Below are 11,124 nucleotides of genomic sequence, written 5' to 3' on the forward strand. Positions count from 1 at the left end.
GCTCATTCATATGGCAACACTCTTTTTAGTTTTTTGAGGATCCTCCATGCTGTTTTCCACAGTGGCTGCACCAATTCCCACCAATAGTGTATGAGATTTCATTTTCTCCACCCCCTCACCAGCATTTGTTATTTGTAGACATATTATTGATGCCATTCTGATGACTATGAGGTGATAGTTCATTGTGGTTTTGATTTGCATTGCTCTAATAATTAGCAGTGTGGAGTGTATTTTCATGTGCGTGTTGATCATCTGTATGTCTTCTTGGAGAAATGTCTATTTAGACCTGCCCATTTGTTTATTTATTTATTTATTTTGAGATGCATGAGCTGTTTGTGTATTTTGGAAATTACACCTTTTAGATGGCATCATTTGCAAATATGTCCCCCCCAAAATTAGCACAGGTGCTGGGACAAGCAAGTCCCACATGAAAACAAAGTTGGACCCCTACTTCCCTTTCTATATAAAATGAACTCAAAATGGATCAAAGGCCTAGATGTAAGAACCAAAATTATACACCCCATAGAAGAAAACGTGAGAGAAAAACTTCATGACCTTGGATTTGGCCACGATTTCTTAGATCTGCTACCAAAAGCACAAACAATAAAAGACAAAAGAGATGAGTTAAACTTCTTCAAAACAAAAGCTGTTGTGCACAAAAGGAGTAAGGAAAAAGATCCGCCATCCAAAATGGCACAAGATGTTTGCAGATCATGTACCTGATAAAGGTCTGTAGCCTACAAGCCAAGACCCCACTGGTCCAGTGGGGTGCCTGTGGGGCCGCACCCGTCCCAGGTGATAAGGGGGTTTCAGGCCCCACAACCTTGGGCTGGACACTGGTCATCCTCAGCACCCTCAAGGAGTGAGTTCTGGATGGCTTTGAGTCCAGTTCCTTCTCATCACTGCCCTCAAAGACTGGAGGCTTCAACATGTATCCAGAAGAACACAGAGTCTTTGCAAGTCTTTGAGAACCAAGAGACCATCCTCCACTTTCTTGAAAAGTGCATCTTACTTCATAGCAGTGACCTTTTCCAATGTGGCTCCTGTGTTCTCCCACCATTTTATTTCTCTGAAAGTGGCCAGGGCAGTTTAGGTGTCTCCAGTCCCCATATCAGGTGACAAGGACAGTGGGGCCACATCCTGGTGGTCCTTCTTTTCACTGCATACTAACTCAGACTCTCAGGTTGAGATTGAACATGAATGCCCCTGCTTCTCCATCAAGAATTCTCATCTCCTCACCTTCTTTTTCCTCTTGCTTTTCAATCTCAGATTTACCTGATAGTCACCACTCACAGTTCCTGCAGAGCCCAGAGATTTCTCCTGAAGGAAAAGTTCTGTAATAATCAGAGGAATAAAAGTATGCAGATGATTCCTACCTCACGCTGATGCCTAGAGGGTGATGAGAATGAGTGTTTTCTCATGAGAATTGTAAAATCCTCCAAGTAATAGATCATTGGGGGGCATCCTGTGTCTTTCTGCTCATTCTAATAATGTTGTTCTTAAATTTTAATTCAGTAAAAATTTATCCTATAAATATACTGAGGGAGAGATCCATTTTAAAATGTTATTGAAGTAACTCAAAGGGTTTTACACCAAATAGGGACACAGAACCTGAGGTCAGACACTGGCTGAGAGATTACCACCCTGAGCCACTGTCCCTTGGAGGGTGGAATGGCTGAGACCATCCTCCTGTAGGTAAGCCTCCTCAGGCACATCCTGTGTGGGACCACTGCATCACAGAATCTTAGATTGGCCAATGGCAGGCAGCTGGCAAGAGATGAGGAAAACAGGAAGCTGCCCAGCAACCTGGGACAACTCCTGGGCAAGAACTTAGTAAGGGTCAGCGTCAGGTCGTTAGTTAGAGCAAGCATCAGGGCCTTAGAGACAGTGTCAGGACCTTAGAGATAACTTGAGGGCCTTAGCAAGAGTCAGTTCAGGCTGTTCATTAGGGACACTTCAGAGACTTTCTTAGGAACATATTCAGGGCCTTAGTTATGGACAGGATCAGAGGGATATTTCGTGACAACATAGACTATGAGGGACAGCATCAAGGCCTAAGCTAGGGACAATGTCAAGGCTTCAGTTAAGTTTGTTCCTTACGGATATCTCAGGGCTTTCAATAGGACCAGCATCAGGGCTGTAGTTAGAACCCATGTCAATGCATTACTTAGTGACAAAATCAGGGTGTTACTTAGGGGGAAAGTCAGGTCATTATTACTGAGATTGTCAGGGCCTTAGTGAGGAGGAGGTTCTTGACCTTATGAAGCGACAGGATCAGGGAAATAGGACCATTGTCAGGTCATGAATTAGGCCCACAACTAAGCTGTTATATAGGTAAAGAGTTAGGTTATTAATGACAGTGTCAGCGCCTTAGGTAGAGTCAGCATCAAGACCTTAGTGTGGAAGAGCTTCAGTTCAGTTCAGTGGCTTTCATGTCCAACAGTTTGTGACCCAATGGGTGCAGTACGCCAGGCTTCCCTGTCCATCACCAACACCCAGAACTTGCTCAAACTCATGTCCATTGAGTCGGTGATGCCATCCAACCATCTCATCCTCTGTCATCCCCTTCTCCCCCTCCTTTGAATCCTTCCCAGCATCAGGGTCTTCTCAAATGAGTCAGTTCTTTGCATCAGGTGGCCAAAATATTGGAGCTTCAGCTTCAGCATCAGTCCTTCTAATGAATCTTCAGGACTGATTTCCTTTAGGATTGACTGGTGTGATCTCCTTGCAGCCCAAGGAACTCTCAAGAGTCTTCTCCAAACCACAGTTCCAAAGCATCAATTCTTCAGCACTCAGCTTTCTTTATAGTCTAACTCTCACATCTGTACATGACTACTGGAAAAACCATACCTTTGACTAGATGGAACTTTGTCGGCAAAGTAATGTCTCTGGTTTTTAATATGCTATCTAGGTTGGTCATAGCTTTTCTTCCAAGGAACAAGTGTCTTTGAATTTCATGGCTGCAGTCCCCACCTGCAGTGATTTTGAGGCCCAAGAAAATAAAGTCTCTCACTGTTTCCATTGTTTTCCCATCTGTTTGTCATGAAGTGATGGGACAAGATGCCATGATCTTACTTTTCTAAATGTTGAGTTTTAAGCCAACTTTTTCACTCTCCTCTTTCATTGTCATCAAGAGGCTCTTTAGTTCTTCTTCAGTTTCTGCCATAAGCCTGGTGTCATCTGTGTATCTGAGGTTATTCATATTTCTCCTGGAAATCTTGATTCCAAATTGTGCTTAATCCAGCCTGGCATTTAGCATGATGTACTCTGAATAGAATTTAAATAAACAGGGTGATGATACACAGCCTTGATGTACACCTTTCCTGATTTGAAAACTGACCTTTTCCAGTCTTGTGGCCACTGCTGAGTTTTTCAAATTTGCTGGCATATTGAGTGCAGCACTTTCACAGCATCATCTTTGAGGATTTGAAATAGCTCAACTGGGATTGCATCACCTCCACTAGCTTTGTTCATAGTGATGCTTCCTAAGGCCCACTTGACTTTGCATTCCAAGATGTCAGGCTCTAGATCAGTGATCACACCATTGTTGTTACCATGAAGATCTTTTTTGTATAGTTTTTCTGTGTATTCTTGCCACCTCTTCTTAATATCTTCTGCTTCTGTTAGGTCCACAACATTTCTGCCCTTTATGGAGCCCATCTTTGCATGAAATAGTCCCTTTGTATCTCTAATTGTCTTGAAGAGATCTCTAGTTTTTCCCATTCTATTGTTTTCCTCTATTTCTATGCACTGATCCCTGAGAAAGTCTTTCTTTTCTCTTCTTGCTATTCTTTGCATTCACATGGGTATATCTTTCATTTCTTCTTTGCCTTTAGCTTCTCTTCTTTCCTCATCGATTTGGAAAGCCTACTCAGACAACCATTTTGCCTTTTTACATTTCTTTTTCTTGGGGATGGTCTTGATCACTGCCTTCTGCACAAAGTCATGAACCCCGTCCATAGTTCTTCAGGCACGCTATCAGATCTAATCCCTTGAATATATTTGTCACTTCCACTGGATAATCATAAGGGATTTGATGTAGGTCACACCTGAATGGTCTAGTGGCTTTCCCTACTTTCTTCAATTTAAGTCTGAATTTGGCAATAAGGAGTTCATGATCTGAGCCACAGTCAGCTCCTGGTCTTGTTTTTCCTGACTGTATAGAGCTTCTCCATCTTTGGCTGCAAAGGATGCAATCAACCTGATTTCGGTATTGACCATCTGGTGATGTCTCTGTGTAGAGTCTTATCTTGTGTTGTTGGAAGAGGGTGCCTGCTATGACCAGTGTGTTCTCTTGGCAACACTCTGTTAGCAGGGCAAAGGTTAAGAGGAAGAGTGTCAGGAACTCAGATTCAGCAGCAGGACATTACTTAGGGCCAGCAACAGGGCCTTGATTAGGAACAGTGTTAGAACCTCAAAGATAACTTCATGGCCTGAGTAAGAGATAGTTGAGGCTGTTAGTTAGATGTACTTCTGTGACTTTCTTAGGGACATAGTCAGGGCCTTAGTATTAGGATCAGGTGTATTTTGTGACAGCTTAGGCTATAAGGGACAGTATCATGGCCTCAATTAGGGACAGTGTCAGGGTTAGGGAAGGGTTTAGGGCCTTCATAAAATATAGTTCAGGCCTTAGCTAGGGTCAGTTCTGGGGCTTAGTTAAAGACAGTTTCAAGGCTTCAGTTAGAGATAACTTGAGGACCCTAAAGAAGTTCAGGCTGTTACTTAGCAGCATCTCAGGACCTTAATAGGGCTAGCATCAGGGTGTTAGTTAGGGACAGCATCAGAGACCTACTCTGATACATATTCAGGGCCTTAGCTATGGACAGGATCATGGCAAAAGCAGGCATATTGAGGACTATTAGGGACATCATCAGTGCATTAAGACGAGGCTCAGGGTGTTATTTAGAGGCAAAATGAGAATGCTTGTTAGGGAAAGAGTCAGAGAATTGGTTACAGACAGTATCGGCCCTCAAGTAGAGGCTTCTTCAAGGCCTTAGTAAGAGCATCAGTGCCTGAGTGAGGGAGTGCATCAGGCCTTCACTTAAAGATGGAGTTAAGGGATTAATTAGGGAGAGTGTCAGGGCCTCAGAGAAAACTTGAAGACCTTAGAGAAAGACAATTTAGTGTCCCAGGGACACTGTCAGTGTGTTTGTTAAGACCAACATCAGGACTTTAGTTCGAGAGAGATTTAAAAGGACAGTTTGGGAAAGCTCAGGCCATCACCGACTGCTCAAGCCATCACAGACAGCTCAGGGCCTTAGTTAGGGAGAGAGTTAGGAGGACAGATTGGGAAAGTTCAGGCCATCTCAGACAGCGCAAGGCCATAGTCAGTGTAGGGTCAGGGTCTAGTAGTGAAATCGAGCAGGACACTGTGGGACTCCTGGGCACAGAAGACTTTCCCATGTCCCCTGTTTCTAGTTGGGAATAGACTCCCAGCTCCATGACCTACTGCTCCAAAGGGCAGATTGGAAGAGGTGCTAATCAGGGAAGGGAGAGGATCCAGAAAGAAGGAAAGAGTCCTCAGTTCAGTTCAATTGCTCAGTCGTGTCCGACTCTTTGTGACCCCATGAACCACAGAACGCCAGGCCTCCCTGTCTATCACCAACTCCCGGTGTTTACCCAAACTCATATCCATTGAGTCGGTGATGCCATCCAGCCATTTCATCCTCTGTCATCCCCTTCTCATCCTGCCCTCAATTTTTCCCAGCATCAGGGTCTTTTCAAATGACTCAGCTCTTCACATCAGGTGGCCAAAGTATTGGAGTTTCAGCTTGAACATCAGTCCTTCCAATGAACATCCAGGGCTGATTCATTAGGATGGACTGGTTGGATCTCCTTGCAGCCCAAGGGACTCTCAAGAGTCTTCCCCAACACCACAGTTCAAAAGCATCAATTCTTCAGCACTCAGCTTTCTTTATAGTCCAACTCTCACATCCATACGTGACCATTGGAAAAACCATAGCCTTGACTAGATGGACCTTTGTTGACAAAGTAGTGTCTCTGCTTTTTAATATGCTGTCTAGGTTGGTCACAACTTTCCTTCCAAGGAATAACTGTCTTTTAATTTAATGGCTGCAATCACCATCTGCAGTGATTTTGGAGCCCCCAAAGATAAAGTCAGCCACTGTTCCCACTGTTTCTCCGTCTATTTGCCAGGAAGTGATGGGACCAGATGCCATGATCTTAGTTTTCTGAATGTTGAGCTTTAAGCCAACTGTTTCACTCTCCTCTTTCACTTTCATCAAGAGGCTCTTTAGTTCTTCTTCACTTTCTGCCATAAAGGTGGTGTCATCTGCATATCTGAGGTCATTGATATTTCTCCCAGCAATCTTGATTCTAGCTTGTATCCAACCCAGAATTTCTCATGATGTAATCTGCATATAAGTTAAATAAGCAAGGTGACAGTATACAGCCTTGTCATACTTCTTTACCTCTTTGGAACCAGTCTGTTGTTCCATGTCCAGTGCTAACTGTTGCTTCCTGACCTGCGTACAGGCTTCTCAAGTGGTAGGTCAGGTGGTCTGGTATACCATCTCTTTCAGAATTTTCCACAGTTAATTGTGATTTACACAGTCAAAGGCTTTGTCATAGTCAATAAAGCAGAAATAGATGTTTTTCTGGAACTCTCTTGCTTTTTTGATGATCCAAAGGATGTTGACAATTTGATCTCTGGTTCCTCTGCCTTTTCTAAAACCAGCTTGAACATCTGGAAGTTCACGGTTCACGTTTGCTGAAGCCTGGCTTGGAGAATTTTGAGCATTACCTTACTAGCATGTGATGAGTGCAATTGTGTGGTAGTTTGAACATTCTTTGGCATTGCCTTTCTTTGGGATTGGAATGAAAACTGGCCTTTACCAGTCCTGTGGCCATGCTGAGTTTTCCAAGTTTGCTGACATATTGAGTGCAGCACTTTCACAGAATCATATTTCAGGATTTGAAATAGCTCAACTGGAATTCCATCACCTCCACTAGCTTTGTTCATAGTGATGCTTCCTGAGGCCCACTTGACTTCAGATTCCAGGATGTCTGGCTCTAGGTGAGTGATCACACCATCGTGATTATCTGGGTCATGAAGATGTTTTTTGTAGAGTTCTTCTGTGTATTCTTGCCACCTCTTCTTGTATCTTCTGCTTCAGTTAGGTCCATACAATTTCTGTCCTTTATTGTGCCCATTTTTGCGTGAAATATTCCCTTGGTATCTCTAATTTTCTTGAAGAGCTCTCTAGTCTTTCCCATTCTATTGTTTTCCTCTATTTCTTTGCACTGATCACTGAGAAAAGCTTTCTTATCTCCCCTTGCTCTTCTTTGGAATTTTGTATTCAAATGGGTATACCTTTCCTTTTCTCCTTTGCTTTTCACTTCTCTTCACAGCTATTTGTAAGACCTCCTCAAACAGCCATTTTGCTTTATTGCATTTCTTTTTCTTGGGGATGGTCTTGCTCCCTGTCTCCTGTACAATGTCATAAACCTTTGTCCATAGTTCATTAGGCATTCTATCAGATCTAGTCCCTTAAATCTATTTCTTACTTGACTGTATAATCATAAGGAATTTGATTTGGGTCACACCTAAATGGTCTATTGGTTTTCCCCACTTTCTTCAACTTTAATCTGAGTTTGCCAATAAGGAGTTCATGATCTGAGCCACAGTCAGCTCCTGGTCTTGTTTTTGCTGACTGTATAGAGCTTCTCCATCTTTGGCTGCAAAGAATGTAATCAATCTGATTTTGGTTTTGGCCATCTGGCGATGTCCCTGTGTAGAGTCTTATCTTGTGTTTTTGGAAGACGGTGTTTGTGTTTTTAAATTTTTCCCCATAGTTGACATCTAATCTTGACACATTATGATCAGCAAAGATGCTTGGAATGACTTCAATTTTTTTAATTTTCCAAGGCTAGATTTATGGCCCAGAATGTGGTTTATCCTGGAGAAGGTTCCATGTGCACTTGAGAAAAAGGTGAAATTCGTTGTTTTGGGGTGAAATGTCCTATAGATATCAATTAGGTCTAAGTGGTCCATTAGGTCATTTAAAGTTTGTGTTTCCTTGCTGATTTTCTGTTTAGTTGATCTATCCATAGATGTGAGTTTGGTATTAAAATCTCCCACTATCATTGTGTTACTGTTAATTTCCCCTTCATATTTATTAGCATTTGCCTTACAGATTGCAATACTCCTATGTTGGGTGCATATATCTTTATAATTGTTATATCTTCTTCTTCGATTGACCCTTTGATCATTATGTAGTGTCTTTCTTTGCCTCTTTACATGGCCTTTATTTAAAAGTCTATTTTATCTGATATGAGTATTGCTACTCCTGCTTTCTTTTGGTCTCCATTTGCATGAAATATCTTTTTCCAGCCATTCACTTTCAGTCTGTATGTGTCCCTTGATTTAAGGTGGGTCTCTTGTAGACAGCATGTATAGGGGTCTTGTTTTTGTATCCATTCAGCCAATCTTTGTCTTTTGGTTGGAGCATTCAACCCATTTACATTTAAGGTAATTATTGATAAGTATGATCCCGTTACCATTTACTTTGTTGTTTTGAGTTCAAGTTTATAAACTTTTTCTCTGTTTCCTGTCTAGAGAAGATCCTTTAGCATTTGTTCAAGAGCTGGTTTGGTGGTGCTGAATTCTCTCAGCTTTTGCTTGTCTGTAAAGCTTTTGATTTCTCCTTCATATTTTAATGAGCTCCTTGCTGGGTATAGTAATCTGGGTTGTAGGGTATTTTTTCTTTCATCACTTTAAGTATGTCCTGCCATTCCCTTCTGGCCTGAAGAGTTTCCATGGAAAGATCAGTTGTTATCCTTATGGGAATCCATTATATGTTATTTGTTGCTTTCCCTTGCTGCTTTTAGTATTTGTTCTTTGTTTTTGATCTTTGTTTATTTGATTAATATGTGTCTTGGGGTATTTTGCCTTGGGTTTATCCTGTTTGGGACCCTCTGGGTTTCTTGGACTTGGGTGGTTATTTCCTTCCCCAGTTTAGGGAAGTTTTCAACTATTATCTCTTCAAGTATTTTCTCATGGCCTTTCTTTTTGTCTCCTTCTTCTGGGACTCCTATGATTCAAATGTTGAGGCATTTAACATTGTCCCAGAGGTCTCTGAGGTTGTCCTCATTTATTTTAATTCTTTTTTCTTTATTGCTGTCTGCTTCATATATTTCCACCATTCTGTCTTGCACCTCACTTATCCTGTTTTCTGCCTCAGTTACTCTATTGTTGGTTCCCTCCAGAGTGCTTTTGATCTCAGTTATTGCATTATTCATTATTGATTGACACTTTTTAATTTCTTCTACATCCTTGTTAAACATTTCTTGCATCTTCTCAATCCTTGCCTCCAATCTCTTTATCTTTAATTCCATTTTGTTTTCAAGATTTTGGATCATCTTTCCTATCATTATTCTGAATTCTTTTTCAGGTAGACTCCCTATCTCCTCTTCTTTTGTTTGGTTTGGTGGGCATTTACCACGTTCCTTTACCTGCCGAATATTTCTCTGCCTTTTCATTTTGTTTAGATTGCTGTGTTTGGGGTGGCCTTTCTGCATGCTGGAAGTTTTTTGTTCCTCTTTATTGTGGAGGTTCCCCCTGTGGGTGGGCTTGGACTAGTGACTTGTCAAGGTTTCCTGGTTAGGGAAGCTTACATCGGTGTTCTGGTGGGTGGAGCTGGATCTCTTCTGTCTGGAGTGCAGTGAAGTGTCCAGTAGTGAGTTTTGAGGTGTCTATGGGTTTAGTGTGACTTTGGGCAGCCTGTATATTAATGCTCAGAGTTATGTTCCTGTGTTACTGGAGAATTAGCATGGTATGTCTTTCTCTGGAAGTTATTGGCTCTTGGGTGGAGCTTGGTTTCAGTGTAGGTATGGAAGCTTTTGGATGAGCTTTTGGTGATTAATGTTCCCTGGAGTCAGGAGTTTTCTGGTTTTCTCAAGTTTTGGATTTAAGCCTCCTGCCCCTGGCTTTCAGTCTTATTCTTACAGTAGCCTCAAGACTTCTCCATCCATACAGCACTGATGATAAAACATCTAGCTTAATGGTGAAAAGATTCTCCATAGTGAGTGATGCCCAGAGAGGTTCACAGAGTTATATGAAGAAGAGAAGAGGGAGGAGGGAGACAGAGGTGATCAGGAGAAGAGGGTCAGTCAAAAGGGGAGAGAACAATCTAGCCAGTAATCAGTTCCCTAAGTGTTCTTCACAGTCCAGAACACACTTTACAGAGTTAAGTAGAGAAGAGAAGGGGGAGGGAGGAGATAGAGGTGACCTGGGGGAGGAAAGGGAGAGTCAAAAGGGGAGAAAGCAATCAAGCCAGTAATCACAGCCCTAAGTAAAAATGGGTACTAAAGATTAGATTCTTAAAGGTACAAAATTGGTAACAAATACCAAAAAGCAAAGATTAAAAATCTAGAGTAGAGGTTAGATTCTCAAAAATACAATATTAGAAATACAAAACAAAATCAGTAACAAAAACTTATAAAAATGTACATGTGAAATTTGCTTTAAAAATAGGGTCTTTTTTGCAAGGTAATAGTGGGTTTTAAAAATGAAAATTAAAGGAGTAATAAAGAGCTTAAAAATAAAACAATTTTAAGATGATAATTGTAAAAATATATCTAGGAGTTTCTCTGGAGCTGCTGCTGGCAGTGTGGGGTCAGTTCAGTCTCAGATAGTTCCCTGTTCCAGCTTATACTTCTTCTCAAGGTCTATACGCCCCTTCCAATGCTTAGTCAATGCTAACTACAGGGTTTTAATCTGCTGCACCTGTCACTTCCAGAGCGGCTCCCTCTTCTTTGTTTATTTTACCTTCCTCTGTTTGCAAGTCTCTTCAGTGTCTAATTTCCACCCTAACACAAGGGAGTGAAGGTGATCACTTATTTCGGCTCACTTGTTCAGTTGTGTTGTGGGGAGTGGGAACACTACAAACAAATATCACTGGCATGTGTGGGGAGTGCTCATGGTGTATGGACCACCCGGGGTTTGCCCCAGCTCATGATGTCCTGTGCTTTCCCAGTCTACACTGCTCAGGCTCCAGGTTGCTTTGCAGGGGAACTGTCCAAAGCTGGCCCTGCATTTCGTGCACTTCCCTGATCTGAGCTGCTCAGGTCAGGTTCTCGGATACTCCAAAAAGGCACAGACTG

This window comes from Muntiacus reevesi, chromosome X (assembly GCF_963930625.1).
Source record: "Muntiacus reevesi chromosome X, mMunRee1.1, whole genome shotgun sequence".
Classification (NCBI taxonomy): Eukaryota; Metazoa; Chordata; class Mammalia; order Artiodactyla; family Cervidae; genus Muntiacus; species Muntiacus reevesi.